Consider the following 17,755-nt stretch of genomic DNA (forward strand, 5'->3'; position numbering starts at 1 on the left):
AGTAACGCACGTATACTATAATAATTTAGTTTCTATGACCACCCCCTTAGCAACCAAGAATAGTCTTTTACTTTTCACGGATTTTTCTGAAATAACTTTCCATACAAAACAAAATTAGCTGAAAATGCTATTTCTGCTTAAAGATGGCTTAAAGTATTAAAAGAATGCATTGGCATCGTGTTCTGATATATTCTAAAAGTTTCAAACGTCTAGCTAGTCGGGAAGTTAGTTGAACAAGATTTGTATTGGACAAACAAGAAAAAATTGTACTGGACAAACAGGAAGACGAGCTAATAAAAATGTGGTAAAATACGACACCCGATGGGATTTGAACCCGTATACTCACTGGTATCACGTCAATATGCTTTAACCAATTAAGTTACGGGCTTCTTATTTAATTACGATAATTTTAACTAGTAGGTAGGTTCTACATGAAATAGCTAGTCGGGAAGTTAGTTAAAAATCGATTGCAATATTTGTACTGGACAAACAACCACCGGACAAACAAGAATACGAGCTAATAAAAACTTTGTAAAATTGTTGGCTATCAAAAGTCACTTTAAACCATGTGAAAATCGTTGACAAAATTGACTGTTGGTGTTATAACTCACATTTTTTTCAATGAATAATGTGAGTTCTGTAATCAAGGCCTTTCTAACCAATCAGGGAGCTCTATTTCTCATTGAGTGCTGTGTGTCTACAGTCTTAGGAGTATTATATATATATATATTATTTTAAAAAAAATGTAAATCGACTCACTCACTCATTAATATTCAAGGGAGTTCAATTATTTTATTCTAATTACAAAAAAAAAACATCTCGATTTTTGGAATATGTGAGTTATGACTCTAGGCAACTCATTTATTCTTTAGATAGGTGAAGATATAAATCACGACCTCATTCTATAAAGTGTATACATTAGGTAGTTCGTGTTACTATAAATTTCATATTATTAGTTGTTTTTCAACTTGTTAATCGAAGCCGTGCTCATATCACGCCGCGTCTTCTCTCACGGAGAACTAGTTTACAATAATAATAATTAGACTCTACAGATGCCGTAGTAATATTTTAATAAAATCTAATAACGATAATAATTCATTGATCAGCTTTTATGAAAGATTGTCTATGTATGGAGTGCCGCGCGGGCGAAACTTATAGACACCGCCACCACACACTGTATATTTATATAACTAACGCTAAAATATTGTACAAATATCATATAATTAAATGTAAACATATTTCCAAATACTAATCTTATAAAAAGAGAAAGCGGCTTTAAGGATTCAAGATGACGTGTTGCTGGAGAAAGATGCTCTGACACATGGCACAACCACCCTCCACGTGAACGTTGTGCACCCCTAAATGACAGTTGATTCAATGGTGAAAAATCAATTCTTAACTAAGTACATAATTAAAAAAAAAAACTCTTGTAAATAATACCATGCATATTATGTACAGTCTTAATCACTTTAATGTTGTGAACTGTCAATCATTGGTGGAAATACACTGTATTAATTAAATTAAAATATAATATGCACTACTGAATAATTAATAATTTTATACATCTTGAATTATAGAAGTACGACAGTGGCGAAGGGAGCAGGTAGGATCCGCTATAAATATTCCACACTAAACGTTGTCAATCATACGTACCAGCACACGAAATGGAGAATTTTAGGAACCGGAGCGCTTGGTATTTTTATAAAAATATTAACATAGTTATCTAATTTTATGTGTTTTATAAAAAATAAGTGTGATTTTTTTTGTTATATTATGGCCATTCTAGGCCAAATGGTAAAATTATTTTTTCCATGAGACGGAACGACAATGTTGCCGATTTTACGACCCGGAACGGCGCTCCGGTGCGTTCCGGTCCATTTCAAGCCCTGATACGTACCTAATTGTTTTCATTAAATTAAGACAACAATTTACAGATGGTGTTGATTAGTTTTTAAAATTCAATTAAACTCTGCGAAAATCAATCCATAATAGATAATAGTCAAACAATTCTTTTCTATTTATAAAATACCTAAAATTATGCAATAAAATCATACACTCGATATTTTATAGATATAATATTTTTTTATCTATTATATTATCTTAGTTTAGGCAGGGCTTAATGAATTTAAAAAAATAACCAACAATATAATATTATCATGTAATTTTAATAGGTATGTATTCTCAATCCAATGAAAACAAATGATACGTATGAATGAAAAAGTGTGCACAATTTTGTAGTAACGCTCAAAGTATACCAAAACAAAATTGGTTTGATTTATGCAGATTTTAATTGATTTTTAAAAACTAACCGAAACCATCTGTAAATTGTTGTCTTAGTTCAATAAAAATAAATTTGTATGATTAACAAAGTTTAATGTGCACTATTTATGCTCACACCCTACCTTCACCCTTTGCTACTGCTGTTATTTGTCTATAAGCTGTAATGCGAGATTTGAAACTAATTAACAAAATACTTAAATAATTGTTTTTATTTTACGTTAGCGGTCCGCGAAATATTTTTCATGTTTTCACGGGTCCGCAGGTGTAGAAAGGTTGAGAAACACTTTAAGCCTTAAAGGATAAGAGTACTAACAGTGAACGAAGTAAGTTAGAATCACACTCGGTCTAACTGTACTATGTTTCTGTGTTTTTTTCAATATAATGTATAAAGTTATAACTTGTATTATTAATTATAGTAATCAGTAACCCCACATAGAAGAAGAAGAAGACGATATATTGTGACGAAGCATATTAGTAGTGTCTTTATAATGTGATCAGATCACGGATTGCATTGGTTCCGGCATTCCTTCCCACGTGCTCGTAAAAGCACTCCAAGACGCCGTAGTCTCTGAGTGCAGAGGAAATAAATAAAATCGTGTCCATAACAAGTGCTTTATTGAACAAAGTAGTATCATACGAAACTAGTACTAACCCCTTCTCCCGGGCGGACCAAATATCATTCGCATTTTTGCGCTTACGTAAGCCTTCTGAGAAGGTGGCATAAACATTTTATTAAAATAACATAAACATTTAAAAAATGCAGTAAAATATTATCATTCCAAACATAATTTGAAAACACATCTAAGAAATATTTACCAAAAAGAAAAAATCTTTAAAATAAAAATACGACAACTAGCAGGTTTCGAACCCGTGCCCCCCTGGGATTCGTCCCCACGTGCACTAACCACTAAGCTTTACAATGTCCTATGCAATTAGGGTGTCGTATTTTTTTTACAAAAAGTTATTTTCTAGTGTTAATATGTTTCTCAGAAGATATACAATAAAATAAATGGTTACATGTAAGTTGTACATATGCAGTTCATCGTGGGACACTTATTCGTGCGCCGCAATACGTGAAACATGAGTTCGTATAACATTTTATAAAATGACGAGTTCTTCGTTGAACGTGTCACTGTGGAATACATTTGTACGTATTTTACAAAATGCTGCGATAGTTTGCAAATAGTACTGTTCCAATTAGATTAACCCTAACCTAGTAAAGACATCTCATAAAATTCGCCTCATGTTTTAGCATACGTACAAATATACTCCACGGGAAATGTTCAACGAAGAACTCGTCATTTGATTAAATGTTACACGAACTCATGTTTCACGTACTGCGGCGTACGAATAAGTGTCCTGCGGTGAACTGTTTACGTACAAATTTCCGCATACGAAAATAAATAGGTAAAAGTAACGAAACATAAATTAACGTAGAATACATTATACCTTTATTTCCTTTCGCCCAAATCAAGGAGCATTTGCTTAATAAGTCAGTATACGGTAACTTTTAATTCCGATAATGTATGTATTTGAGAGATAATTACTATTAAATGTGTAATATTACTGGGGATATGAACCGAAATGCAAGACTATATATTCTATTCTATGTTCTTGTATCGCATGAGCTCGTTTTAATCACTATTGATGGAGATAGAGGTTAGTACACTTGGCTTCTAATATGTTAGACGCGGTTTCCAATTCCCTGGTTAAGTCTATTTTATTTTTCGCATGATCTGTGAATTGATTCTATAAGGGTTGTTTTAATAGTATAGTATAACACAAAGTCAGGCCTTGAGACGAAATTGTAAACTTCGATGGTAGTACTAGTTATTATGCATACTTCGAACGCAATATGGTTAACTGTTTATTGAAAATGATGATTGTTGCATTTTAAATGCATGGTAAAAATTTGAACGAAATATACAATTAAAAATATTCATTTATTGCGAACAGGTCACCGCATTGCGATTGAAGATACTAAATAACTAGCACTACTATCGTAATTCTCAATTGAGTGCCACAGCGTGAATATATTCGGCCTCGTTGGATACGCATTATTGTTATTTAACCTGATCCAAAAAGTATTGCTTTTTTTTCAGAATAAAATTTAGAGAGGTTTACCTTTGAAACGACGATAATATTATGCTTCATCTTGGAGCGGAAAAGTAAAGCATTTTTTCCAGTGTATCGACTTCATTAATTACTAAATAAATCTACCTCAAAATCCATAATTAAAAATTGATAGATTAATTTTATTTAAATGGCGTTCGAATACGTAATGTTTCTTGTCCATGCTTTCAAACCCCGCGTTACCTCTTCAGTCTTCCGAATGATCATTGTCGTCCCCCGCTCGCGCCCCCGCAACGTGGATATCCCTCCCCCTGTCCCTCTCGTTCACTCTTGTTTCCCCTTTCGACAGAACCTCCTCGGAGGAGCATGCGCTTGCGCAGGTGATCGGTGTCCTAGGTATGCGGGAAACTTCACAGTGAAGGCGGCAACGATGCTTGCTTTTTATGACAGAAAAAACTTGTAAGATAATAAATTCAGAAGGAAATAATAAATATTTCAATCCACACGAACATAATTATTATTTAAGCACTAAAATAGCTATCAATAGTGTAGATTATAAATACTGATACGTACTCTTGGTTTTTTATTTACCAATTCTGAATGAGGAAAATAGTCAACAAAATAAAGTAGACACCTACTTATGCTACTCGTACATACTGTCCGACAACAAGATCTCGTCGATAACCGGAAGTCACTGTAGTCGCATATAGAAGACTTTTCACTGACGTACCTGTCATGGCGGCAACGCGTTTTAAATAATGTATCGGCTCTCTTTTTAGATGCGACTCCTTTTTTTCTTCGCAATAAACCAAAAGTTTACTAATAATAACTTTAATATCACCCCTCATCGTTTTTTATATATTTTTATTATAAAAAGCATCAAATTACGAAAATTGATAGATCCGTACACCACGAATGCGTAAAATTAAATGGTAAATTTAGGGGCGTTCCTCATTTGAAACGGAAGTACGATTAACTGCAGAGGCTTGTTAGTTCACAGTTTTAACACTTAATGTCTAATGATAACACACAATAGTCTGTAATCTAATCAATAACTGAAAATCTAGTATAATATATTATTTTATGAACAAGAAATCGTCACTGTTCTGGCAGAAGACACTAATTCGAAAAAATTACATATTGAGTTAGTTATACCAAAATGTTCCTTATTTCAAACTTTACCGTCTGGAAACCTTCTTAATAAATAAACAATCTTTATTTTAAAGTCATCCTTTTTACGATTACTTAATAAACTCACATGATAGACCATTTCAAAGATTTTAACAACTTCAAAGTCAAATTACTCAAAACTAGTATTCTTCAGTTAGTGTGTTCTGCCAGAAAAGAGACGAAATGTGGTATAATGTGTATGATAAAACACATGATACTATATATAAGATACAAAAATTGAAACATACATGTATCTCAGAGTATTTATGTACAGATTTAAATTAATTAAATTATCTAATTATATCAAAATCTACATATTTGAGTTTATTACGTCATGGACCATGGTTATGTTTTATGTTCACCTCAACCTTAATTTTTTCGACACCTATGTAAATTATGACTACCAGTTAGGGAGCTCGGAAATAATAGGAACTGAAATATCTAACGGGTGTGGAGTAACAGGCAACCGATCGCGAGTGTGGAATAATATGGGATACATCGGTTTATGCACAGACGTTCATTAACTATTGATATATTTGAACACACACTATTGCACGTCTATAATGTGTAGTCCATTGTCGAGGACACTCACATATTCAAAACCCTGCGACAAAAATAAATATAGTAGGGTATAGCGTACCGTAATTCGATGTATTAATCTGTTCTGTGCTATCAGTATATTCTGGTACCTAAATAGTCTTTTACGACTCGAGGGATACCGATAGTACAAACTTCTTCTTTTCGTGCTGTTTCCGTTACTTACCATGATGATTCTGGCCATCTCTTCTATGTCGTTAATAATTCTGAATGGTAATAAAGTGTAAAACTTAAACTGTCTTCTGAGTATGTGTTTAAAAGCTTATCTGGAATAATAAAATGCAAAAGTTGATACTGTTGGGGTTTGGCTGCATACGGCCAAGATATTCGAGCTTTCTAGTTTTCACTTCCTTCGCCCATTCGCTGCGTCCCAACGCAACTGGTGCATTGCCCATCAGGTAGCCATTGGATCTAATTAGCATGTTATTTAAATGTGGTAATTAAATATTAATTAAAAGGTCCGCAGCGAATGGGAATATTTCTATTTTCGATATCACTTATTTTTTTGTACAGTATCTACTAAGATATATCTATAAGTATCTAATCTATCTATAAGTACTTAATATTATATTGTTGGGGTATTTTTTAATATTTGGCTAAAAGTGATTTCGATGACGTTACAGTGTGGTAGATTTTAAAAATGAAAATCATGAAGCAACAGAGGTAATCTTCTCATTCAAATAAGTCGTTACATTGTTAAGGCAAGCGTCAATTGTGTAGTTTTAACGGGCTAACGGCTTTGATCATCAAAGTGTAACGAATAGTGTCTGACAATGACTATCCAACGACTCGTCCGAACGATTGCGTGCTTAGATCGAAATCTCCCCGAGGCGCGGATTGATAAAAAGAAATAATAAGTTATTAGCGTGAAAAATGAGATGTCGTCACGTGCCACCATTTTCCAGGCACTCTCCAACATGGCGGCCGCAACCGACAGCGCCTCTCATTAGCGGCAGTATCAACTAGCTCTCGAAGCGGGTCGGTAGTCACCCAGACCGCGCGACTACCTCTCGCGCGATAAAACAGTGATCCATTTATTATTCAAACTACACATCTAAAACCTACGAACCGTGACGTGAACAGCCCCTTGGAATATACTATTGTACAATACCCCTACATAAAAAAGTGTTAGTTCAACCCTATTCATAAAACACCAATACAAAAAAAGTGCTAACATAATTTTATTATTACTCTACAACATTTGACGTTTTGATCAACAATAATTTATTTACAGTAAAAATAACAAGTTATATTTTGTACACAAATAAAAAAACTATAACATCATCAATTAAATTAAACTAGTGCTTTAATGATTGTATTACAATCCTGTTCATTGGTTTTTTTTTTGTTAATATGGTCATTTATAACTAAGGCATTCCTCTGGAATTTCCTCGCTGACCACAAGACAATGTTGTTAAGACTTGTGATATCAACGCGTACGTAGAGTTTTGCACAAAACCCGGTTCCGAATGTAGTTATACCCATACAGTGTCCCACAGAAATAACTGTGATGCTGATTTTGTGTGGTATTTTTTTATTATCATTATTGTGTGTATGGAATAATCGTTACGGTCTGCCTACTTGTAGAGGCTTGTAGATTGGTACACACTGTCTCAATTGTTTTACGTTCTGCCACGGTTATACCTACATAATATAAGATAGATGGAATGATCTGATAGTTTCTGATAGAAAACAGGACCGGGAATGATTACAAAATATATTTCCATTATATCTAACAACATTGAATAAAACAATATGTTCAACAAATTAATATAATTAATTTAAGTGCCCATGTACCTGCATATACTTTAAAACACCTCAGAAATATACGTGGAGGTGTGAATTAGATGAATCTGTATTACCATATTATCATAAGGCCCGCACAAGAGGGGGGGGGGGCTGACAGGGCTCTAGCCTGGGGCCCCCGGCTCAGGAAGGGCCCGGCGTGACGAGTCGACCAGATAAGTGAGATAAACATAGATCACAAATTTGCTCTCATACTAAAAAAAAGTCTCCTGCGGCGCCATTTTACTATATTGATATTAATAATTAAAAATATTTGGTTGTACGATGCAATCTTTAACTGTATTTTAATGGATGTACATATTAAAAATATAGAAAATCGCTAAAAATACACCTTAATTTTACCACGTACACCATTTGGAAAACGCTACTGCAGCGCGACACACTGCCTTTACCCTTAGCGATAGGTAGGGGGGGCCGCCAAACATCTCAGCCTGGGGGCCCGCTTCAAGATGTGGGGACCATGACCATAAGTATAATTCTGGTGATGTAATTTATGACGTCGCGGTTCGAATCTTATGGCTAGCCAATTGACATATCGTTTTCCAATGTGTATTTGTACCCAAAGCATTTACCTAATATAGTTTGAGCAAATAGCTAATATTTAGATGAAACCTCTTAGTGAGGCTGCCAATGTAGAACCAAAATTAATTAAGAATTCTGGTAAATAGGTTCATTATCAAACAAAAGTATTCTGTTTGTGGTAGAAGTATGTGTATCTTTGTGAGTGTGAGAATCGAATTTCACCAATGCACTCATTCGTATATAAAATCTAAATATTATAATCGACAGTAAACAGAATAGGTAAAATACATGAATAATAATTTGCAATCATCACTATTATTGCAATGTACCAAGGGTTAATTTTTCAATTACATACAATATGACAACTTAGAACAATATGAGAATGGGACAATTGGGCGCCGCACTGTCGAATGAAATAAATAGACGTTCGTTACGATGTTATACAGAATGTAGACGAGGAATTTTAATCAGTTTCTATCTACTACTTAATAGTTCTAATTCATTTTGCTCTTAACATAATATTTTTTTTATTGCGGATTGAGAATTTTATTATCATGCCTAAGGCTTTATATAAACTAACAGAGCCCTCTTCTCGTTGGAACTTAAACATATGCACAATTAAATCATTATACACGTATGTATATTTAAATTCTCATATAAAAATTATATAATATAATAATATATAGGTATGTATGTAGGTACCTATAACTCACTAAGTCTATTTATTTTCAAATTTCATTCGATTGCGTGGCGCCCAGTTGTCTCGGCGCCGAATCGTCCTAGCACATTAGTACCGTGTAACGACACAATTACGTGGTACCTATTGTAATTTTAAAAATGTACGAGCACACCCATATGTCTATATGCTGGCCCTTATAAGCAGGTCATATTATTCTTTATATTATGTAACCATTAACCGGTTAAGTGCCCAAAGCGTCTTTGGACGCCCTAATTACACCAATTCTTATGTTAATTACTATCAATTAACTAATTGCGGCATAGAAAGGATTAATAAATCAATGATCTATTGGAATCATGGAATGTAAGGTCAATCAAATATCTTACAATCAATCCTTCCAAAATGATAGCCACTCCCACAAATTAAGGTGCGATAATCCATCTGTGAATAGGAGAATAAATAAAATTCCCTAAAAATGTAATTGTTATTACATTTTGCTAAACTCTTGTATTTTTTAGTACATATCGTTAATTCTGTTTCAATCTGGCAATACAGTTAAGATTGTTATGATCAGTTCGTAAAATTTTCATATATGAAACATTATATTATTATTCTTTATAAATCAGATTCTAAAAATAAACTAAGTAATATTAACAATTATTAAGGACACTCAATGGAACATCGAATTTAAATTCTAATTGGTGAGAGTGATTTGCTATTCAATAGGAATCATTTTAGCTTAATACCATATTTAGATAGACGTGAAGAAACCGGAAGTTGAAACACGTGCCGCTAAAACCAAAATATTGAATTAAAACTAAACATACGATGCATTTACCAGTCTTAAATTTATCTGTATATGTACTAGAATTTTCCAGCAAAATAGACTGTTAAATTTAGTATGTTTATAATAAATCTAAACGACATTTAATACAATATACGAACTAAATCCGGTTTTAGCTAATTTAATGGATATATTTAAAATACATGTGATGAATTCTATGCTTTTATAGCAACCGTGTGAGTTTTCACAAGTCAATAATACGTTAGCGACCCAATTAAGGCCTGAGAGACCTCTAATGACTGTCCCTGGTTCGTGTTAACTGTCCCGGACGTTCTTTAGATTGGCTCAAGATAATTAAACTATTGTTATTACTGGGTAAATGTCTTTGAATTTTGCCTCTTTTTCTTTTAATTTCCCAGCAATCAATCAATATTCTACACCAGCTGATGATTTTTACGCAGTGAAATCATGGTAAAATTGGTTCCAATAAATTAAGCCATACTAAATACAATACTTACTTTTAGAGTCTCAAGTGCAGCCTTTTGACTGAATTAAAATTTTACAAAATAAATCCTTTTATAACTTTTTAGTTATTAGGTAAAAAAATAATTATAATATAATAAAATCCCGTGTAGTATCAAATGAGTGAATGCGCAAGCATCGGGATTAAAAATCATTTGGAACCTAACTATCGCGTAAATCCGTACATCGATGACTGTGCATGCATTTTTATGTATGTTTCTTAAATGCGGCCTTATTTGATTTAGTTCATTTAGTTATTAGAAAAAGTTCATCACCCCTGATATAGACTAGGTATATAAATAAATACACAGCACACATTGGAGAGTTCAGATACGTGATTTCCCGAAATACTGACTGATTTTGAGGCCCCAAACCATAAATTCCAACTTTGCGAGTTATACGCATCTTTGCAAAATTTTCGTGTAATTTAAAAAAAACTCGCCGATAACATACTCAACATCTTATTTTTAAAAATACTAATAAAGATATGTACAGTTTGTTATGTTGTATACAGCAAACACAAAATCTGTGGAAAAGCAATTAATATATACCTTTACAGAGTACTGCGGCCACGATGGCCGAGCGGCTTAAGCGTTGGCTTATAATGTCTAGGATCCCAGGTTCGAATCATGGGTCCTGCAAATACACATATAGTTTTTCAATTTGTGTTTGGAGTCAGAGTATGGACCTAATAGGTTGAGCGAGTGGCTAACATTCATTTATCGTAAAAACAAAATCTGTTAATACAACCTCTCTACTCTGTGGAGGCCCATATGTTCCTGTGAGGATCGGCCATGGTGAAGTAGTAGTTACACAGTAATATGACTCACATAGGTAGATATAAATAATAATTAGATTCGTAGAAATATGTCTACTATGGACATGAAAAATACTCACCCATTTCCGGCTATAGTCCAGTGTGCTGATTCATGTCATCACAGTAAATCATACTGACACGATTTAGCCTGTAAATCATCTTTCTCCAAAACATACAATATAAATCTATATTATGAACTTGTATATTGTGAATATATTTGATATATTTTAATTTAGAACCTATGTCATTTATTTGACAATGAGAAATTAATTGTCCATCCGCATTTACGATATTCGCGAAATTTCTTCTGATATGAATATGTTTATTTAATTTCATTTGAGGTTCTTCAAAATTTGCTGAATATCTTTGTGTAAAAATAAGTTTTTTTGTGGTTTTACCGAGGCTTTGACTGTGACTCGCTGTCATATCGCCTCTTCTCTTCTAGAAGGGGATCCGTCGATCAGGTCCTCACTCTTATTCTGTTAAATAACTTTACAATTTTGCCTAGCTCTTCCGTCTTACCCACCGCCAGGACACCCTTCAATTCGTCGACATTCTCATAGATATCCGCAATTCGCAGCTGTACTCTGTGAAGTTCATATTTAGGGCACTGTAGTGCTATATGTACAATGTCCTCTAAAACATGACATTCATCGCAGAGCTGCGATTCGCTTATTCCCATGAGGACATCAAATCTTTTGCACATTGTGTGCCCTGTTCTTAGCCTTAGTATTAACTTAAGCTCATTCTTCGTCATAGGAGACTCTACAAACCAGGGCACCTCCCGTGGTGATGGTAGAATAGACTTACTCCATTTCCCCTTTTCTAATGATGCCCTATGGTGAAAATCTATCCACATACTTTGGCCCATTTTCTTTATAGCCTCATTCCAGTCCAGGTTTTCGGGTATCCACTGATATGGTACCCCTGAATGGCCAGCTTCCTTTGCCAGACCATCCGCCCTTTCATTACGTCATATAGTATGTATATTAACAGTACAAATTTACGCCAAATAAGCCAAATATACAATAATTTTGAAGGATTTAAAAGGAAAAATGTTGTAGGTACAGTTTTTTTCAAAATACTGAAATTTTTATACATTTGTTTCAATTAAAATCTGCATTATAAAAAAATGATAATACTGCTTCCAGTGAAAAAAAAAACTATTTGACGTACAAGTGTAAATAGTTGACGCGGTGCGTAAGACGCATTCAACCTAAAGCATGCGCTAAACTACTCGGTGTTAAAACCAGAATTAAAAAGTTGAAGTGAAATGGAAGATGAAGTGATCAAATGCAGATATAGCTTTATAGGCTCTCATTCGGGGGCTCCGGGCTCTTTTCCATGTGAGGTCGCAATATATGTATGTGGTTTTCTCAAAGCCTGGGTGTATGATCGTCTCACTTCTCCTACTGTACTAGTGTTTCACTACACTACTGTCATTTGGCCTCGTGGCCAGCAAGTTGTGGTGTTCAAAAGAATATATTACACTTTATTACGTATTACATATATTTAAAATGGCATATTCATAGTATATCGTGACTTACATAAGTAGCAGTGGCTTCCACACTGGACTTTCTTTTCATTGACCGAATACAAATTGCAGAGAGTGTTGGTTAGTTTTTAAAATTCAATTAAACCCTGCCTGAATCAAGCCATGCTGTCATTAAATCAAATATCATAATGTGCACTATTTTTGTCGGATTGCCCATAGCATATCAGCTAAACTATTGTGGTTTGGTTTAGGCAGGGCCCAATTTTATTTTTTCAACTAACAAATATCATCTGCAATTTTTATTATTAGTACATTAAAAATGTAGTAAGTATAGTAAATTAGTATTAAAACAAATAAATATGACTGACAAAGTTTATGTCGGATCTTAACAGCCCTACATTCAGCCTTCGCCACTGGTAAATAGGTAGGTACTTGAATTGTTGGATTGAAAACATTTGTATGTGTTTTTGTCATTTTGTTAAAATACATGTTCAAATGAACGATTCGTTCAAAACGGTGAATTTGTTTTTTATTTTGTTTTTATCGGTATCGGATACAACAATCACAAAATCTGGGAAGTGCAAACATTTATTAGTTCTTCTAAATTATTTTCGTGGACTAAAACATAAGCATTGATTGAAAAAACATTGTGTTAATTTGAACAAATTACAGGATTCTAACTCTAACCCACGACGTTTGGAGGCAAACGTTCAAACCTCCACTCTCTACAACAGTGGGCGTATTAAATTCAATACAAAACTACAACTTAAAAAGATTTCGTTCACATACTCTATTAAATTTCACGTAACTATTTCATAACAATAATTGAGCTCTTACGTACGTACACCGTCATACCGGAAGTGTAAAGCCTTGTCACATCAACACCGTTCAAATTATACTGACCCAATAGCGCTAGAATATAATTAACATACATGGTTTTATACTTAAGATCAAACGGTGAGATATAATTTCTAAATATGGGTGCCCACTGTGAAATTCAAACACCTACGCATTTTTTGGGATATTAATTTCGTAGATATGTATCTCTGTAGAATCAATTTTGCCTGTATCATTATTTGGATATAAAGTGAATACACGAACAGATTTATTATTATTGTCTTCAGACGTATGTACTATTTATTGTTAATATTAAATTTGACGAAAGTACCTTGCAAGAATATTTACAAAACGAGTTCTTAAAATCATGTTCTTACGCTAATAATTCAGAACAATATTATTCATTTTGTTCTATGCATGTAATATTCAAATATTGTTGTAATAGTATCAATATATTTTTGTCCATTTATTATCGCCACTGCAATCTCCTTTCCTATCATCCCGCTTCATTCGCTGCAAGATCGACCTACGATCGAACTAGGTATCTCCCAAATTTCTTTACCTAACCTACCTACATTATGTACTAGAAGTATATACTTAGAGCGGAATGCAGAAACATCTGTCGTAACTAAAATTTCCTTAGCAGAAAACACTATGCAGAAACATTGTCCCTAGTTTTAAGATCATTTCTATTGAAAACAATACCATATTTAAAAATTCTCTTTCCTATAGTTTAGGTAAATTATTTTATAATTATTAAACGATGACAAAAATATGACAACTGCATTTTATAAATGCAATAACTATAAATACATATTAATATTTAATTATAATACTCTTATGTTTCCGTTATAAGTCATTATACGTGATTCCACAGGCACCGCAAGATATTTTTTTAACGTGGTAACACTAGCGTCAAGTGTCATTCTTCACCTGGCATTTTGTATTTCTGCGGGCTGGCGTATAAAAGTAAAATAATATTCTCCAAGTACATGCCAAACGAATTAACACTATCAATACCCATATTGAGATACATTGTTAAATGAATTTGAGTGTATGGACTGTTTTATAGACATGCGAATTTATTTTGGCAGCAGCTGTCAGTGGTAAATGGTAATACAGAAGGGGGCGTGTTCATAACTAAAGTAGTCTATGGTTAAGGATTCCTTAACTCTATACTCAGGATTGTCTATAGTTTTTTTTTTTTTTTTTGTGATTTTACCGAGGCTTTGACTGCGACTCGCTGTCATATCGCCTCTTCTCTTCTAGAAGGGGATCCGTCGATCAGGTCCTCACTCCTATTCTGTTAAATAACTTTACAATTTTGCCTAGCTCTTCCGTCTTACCCACCGCCAGGACACCCTTCAATTCGTCGACATTCTCATAGATATCTGCAATTCGCAGCTGTACTCTGTGAACTTCATATTTGGGGCATTGCAGTGCTAAATGTACAATGTCCTCTAAAACATGACATTCATCGCAGAGCTGCGATTCGCTTCTTCCCATGAGGACATCAAATCTTTTGCCCATGGTGTGCCCTGTTCTTAGCCTCAGTATTAACTTAAGCTCATTCCTCGTCAAAGAAGACTCTACAAACCAGGGCACCTCTCGTGGTGTTGGTAGAATCGACTTACTCCATTTCCCCTTTTCTAATGATGGCCTATGGTGAAAATCTATCCACATACTATGGCACATTTTCTTTATAGCCTCATTCCAGTCCAGGTTTTCTGGTATCGATTGTCTATAGTTAAGTCATGCTTTTCGGCGACTTATCCTTAGGATTGAAATCTTAGATTGTGCATTCCGCTCTTATACATTATGTAGTTACGACTCTCTTTAACTGTGTTTGTTTGCATTTTTTTTACGTACGAGTATTAAGCAATTCGATTTTTTAACTAACTTGCAAGTTGCAACCTATGATTACAGGACGCACTAATTTGTGTTTTTGCTAATCGATTTTCAAATGTAAATAACGCGTTAATTATAAATTAAAAGTCCCCGTAGTCATTGTAGATTTAACTACAATAAATATATTTATATTTATTTTGGATTACGTCTAACCACAGAACAGATAATAAATAGAATTCTGATAGGCTGTACACAGTAGGTATATAATATATACCAATTCAGTAAAATTTGACGCAGCGTTTTGAATGTGTGAGTGTCCTACGAAAATGAACCACGCATTATAGGCGTGCAATAGTGTGTGTAATACACCAATATTAAATGAGCGTCAATGCATAAATCGAGAGCAGTATTCGACGTATGACGTATTCTTGACACGCGTTTAAATTTATCCCGTATTCTTTTTTACTGTAGATCGGTTGCCTGCTTCTCCTTACTCGATTACTTACGATTGGTAAAAGAGGCCATTGAAATCCACAGAAACCCTGAAAATATCAATAGGGATGATGGATTACGGTTAAAAACGTCATGGCTTCCGGGACTATCAGCAAAATCTAATATTCGAGCCAGTATCCCCGGTCGTAATGATTGACAGATTACTCTGAGCAACGTTTGCTCTTAGATAATCGGATTCATTTTGACATTCTTAGAGCAACGTTTACATTCACATACATACACTACATTTCATCATAAAACATATCTCTTGATAATGGCCTCTGCAACGAGCCCGAAACGTCGAGTAAAGAAGGAAGAAGGAGACACGGTGAAAACCCAAGAATATACTACGGTAAAAAAACAACGGTGAAAGCCTCAAACATTATATAAGGGTATTTAGTTGCCTTCTGACAATCACATATTTTAAAATATAACCATTATTTAAAGAAAATAGCGGCGACTTCTTTTACTATTAGAGAATTAGCAAATTTGTGATGTGTGTTTATCTCACTGATTTGGTCGATTCGCAACGCCGGGCCCCCATGATCCTGGGCCCCCAGGCTAGAGCCCTGTCAGCCCCCCCCCCTTGCGGGGGCCATGATTATGACCACAGAACAGATTAATAAATATAATTCAGATAGGCTATACCCAATACACTACATTTTGAAGCAGGGTTTTGAATGTGTGAGTGTCCTACGAAAATGAAATACACATTATTATTATAGACGTGCAATAGTGTGTGTTGCAACCTTCAAATACACCGATATTGGATAAGCTTAGAATGGCGTATTCTTGACACTGTTTAAGTTTATCCCATATTCTTCCACACTAGAAATCGGTTGCCTGTTACTCCATACCCATTAGGTATTTCAGTTCTCATTAATTCTGTGTTCCCCAGCACTTGAAATGGGAAATTTTACGAAAATAATAACCTAGTTATCTAATTTTATGTATTTTACCACGTCTTTCTTAGATCGCATTCTTGTTTTTCCGGTGGTTGTTTATCCAGTACAAATCTTGCAATCGATTTTTAACTAACTTCCCTACTAGCTAGATATTTGAAACTTTTAGAATATATCAGAACACGATGCCAATGCATTCTTTTAATACTTTCAGCCATCTTTAAGTAGAATTGAATTCATTTTCAGATAATTCTGTTTTGTATGAAAAGTTTTTTCGGAAGAAATCCGTAATCCAATTCACTATTATTGGTTGTTAAGGGGGTGGTCCTAGCAACTAAATTATAAATATATACGTGCGTTACTATGGAAACTATAATGACATTTCGGTATTCTATATCGGTTTGTTTGTTTGTTGCAAAGTAGCAAAAAAATGATTTGTTGATAATTGCCTTATTTGTCCTAAATTATTAATACATGGAATTGTCAAGTTTATATGATTCAACAGAAAATTTAAAAACGTGGTAAGTATATAAAAAGTTGTTTTTATCTTGTAATTATTATAAAAATAAGTGTTACATTTTTTGTTACCCATATGGCTTATTTAGCTCTTACAGTCAAATTATTTTTTCACGAGACGGAGCGATAATTTTGGGGATCTTATGAACCGGAACCCTGAGCCCTGGTGTTCCCTGATTATGACGATAATAGTACTATATGTATAGTTTTAAAATTAAGCCCCCATTTTGAAAGTTTCGACAAGACTTAAACACATAATATCCGTAGCGTGCAGACATTTAAAAATTTGTCTCACATATTTAGAATAAAATTACACCCATTATGATCTTTTCATTGCGCTGGCATTGTGTAACATTTTTGACAATAATATTATCTCTTAGAAAGTGAGTGTTACATTTTATCACCGAGCTGTGTC

General features: G+C 34.0%; 1 protein-coding gene across 5 annotated transcripts in view; it reads left to right on the plus strand.

Annotated features, from left to right (window-relative positions):
- The first annotated feature begins 7,074 nt into the window (after nt 1–7,074).
- The window catches only part of Hil (peptidase hillarin), a 154,623-nt gene continuing 143,942 nt past the window's right edge, over nt 7,075–17,755 (plus strand). The window contains exon 1 of one of the 5 annotated variants that reach the window (XM_085943378.1): nt 7,075–7,646. The gene's annotated coding sequence lies outside the window, so the exon portion shown is untranslated. The remainder of the gene's footprint in view (nt 7,647–17,755) is intronic. The other 4 variants (XM_085943377.1, XM_085943376.1, XM_085943375.1 and 1 more) reach the window with 4 other exon arrangements.

Source organism: Rhyacophila brunnea, unplaced genomic scaffold, assembly GCF_057557595.1.
Source record: "Rhyacophila brunnea isolate RB1 unplaced genomic scaffold, BYU_Rbru_1.0 scaffold_16, whole genome shotgun sequence".
Classification (NCBI taxonomy): domain Eukaryota; kingdom Metazoa; phylum Arthropoda; class Insecta; order Trichoptera; family Rhyacophilidae; genus Rhyacophila; species Rhyacophila brunnea.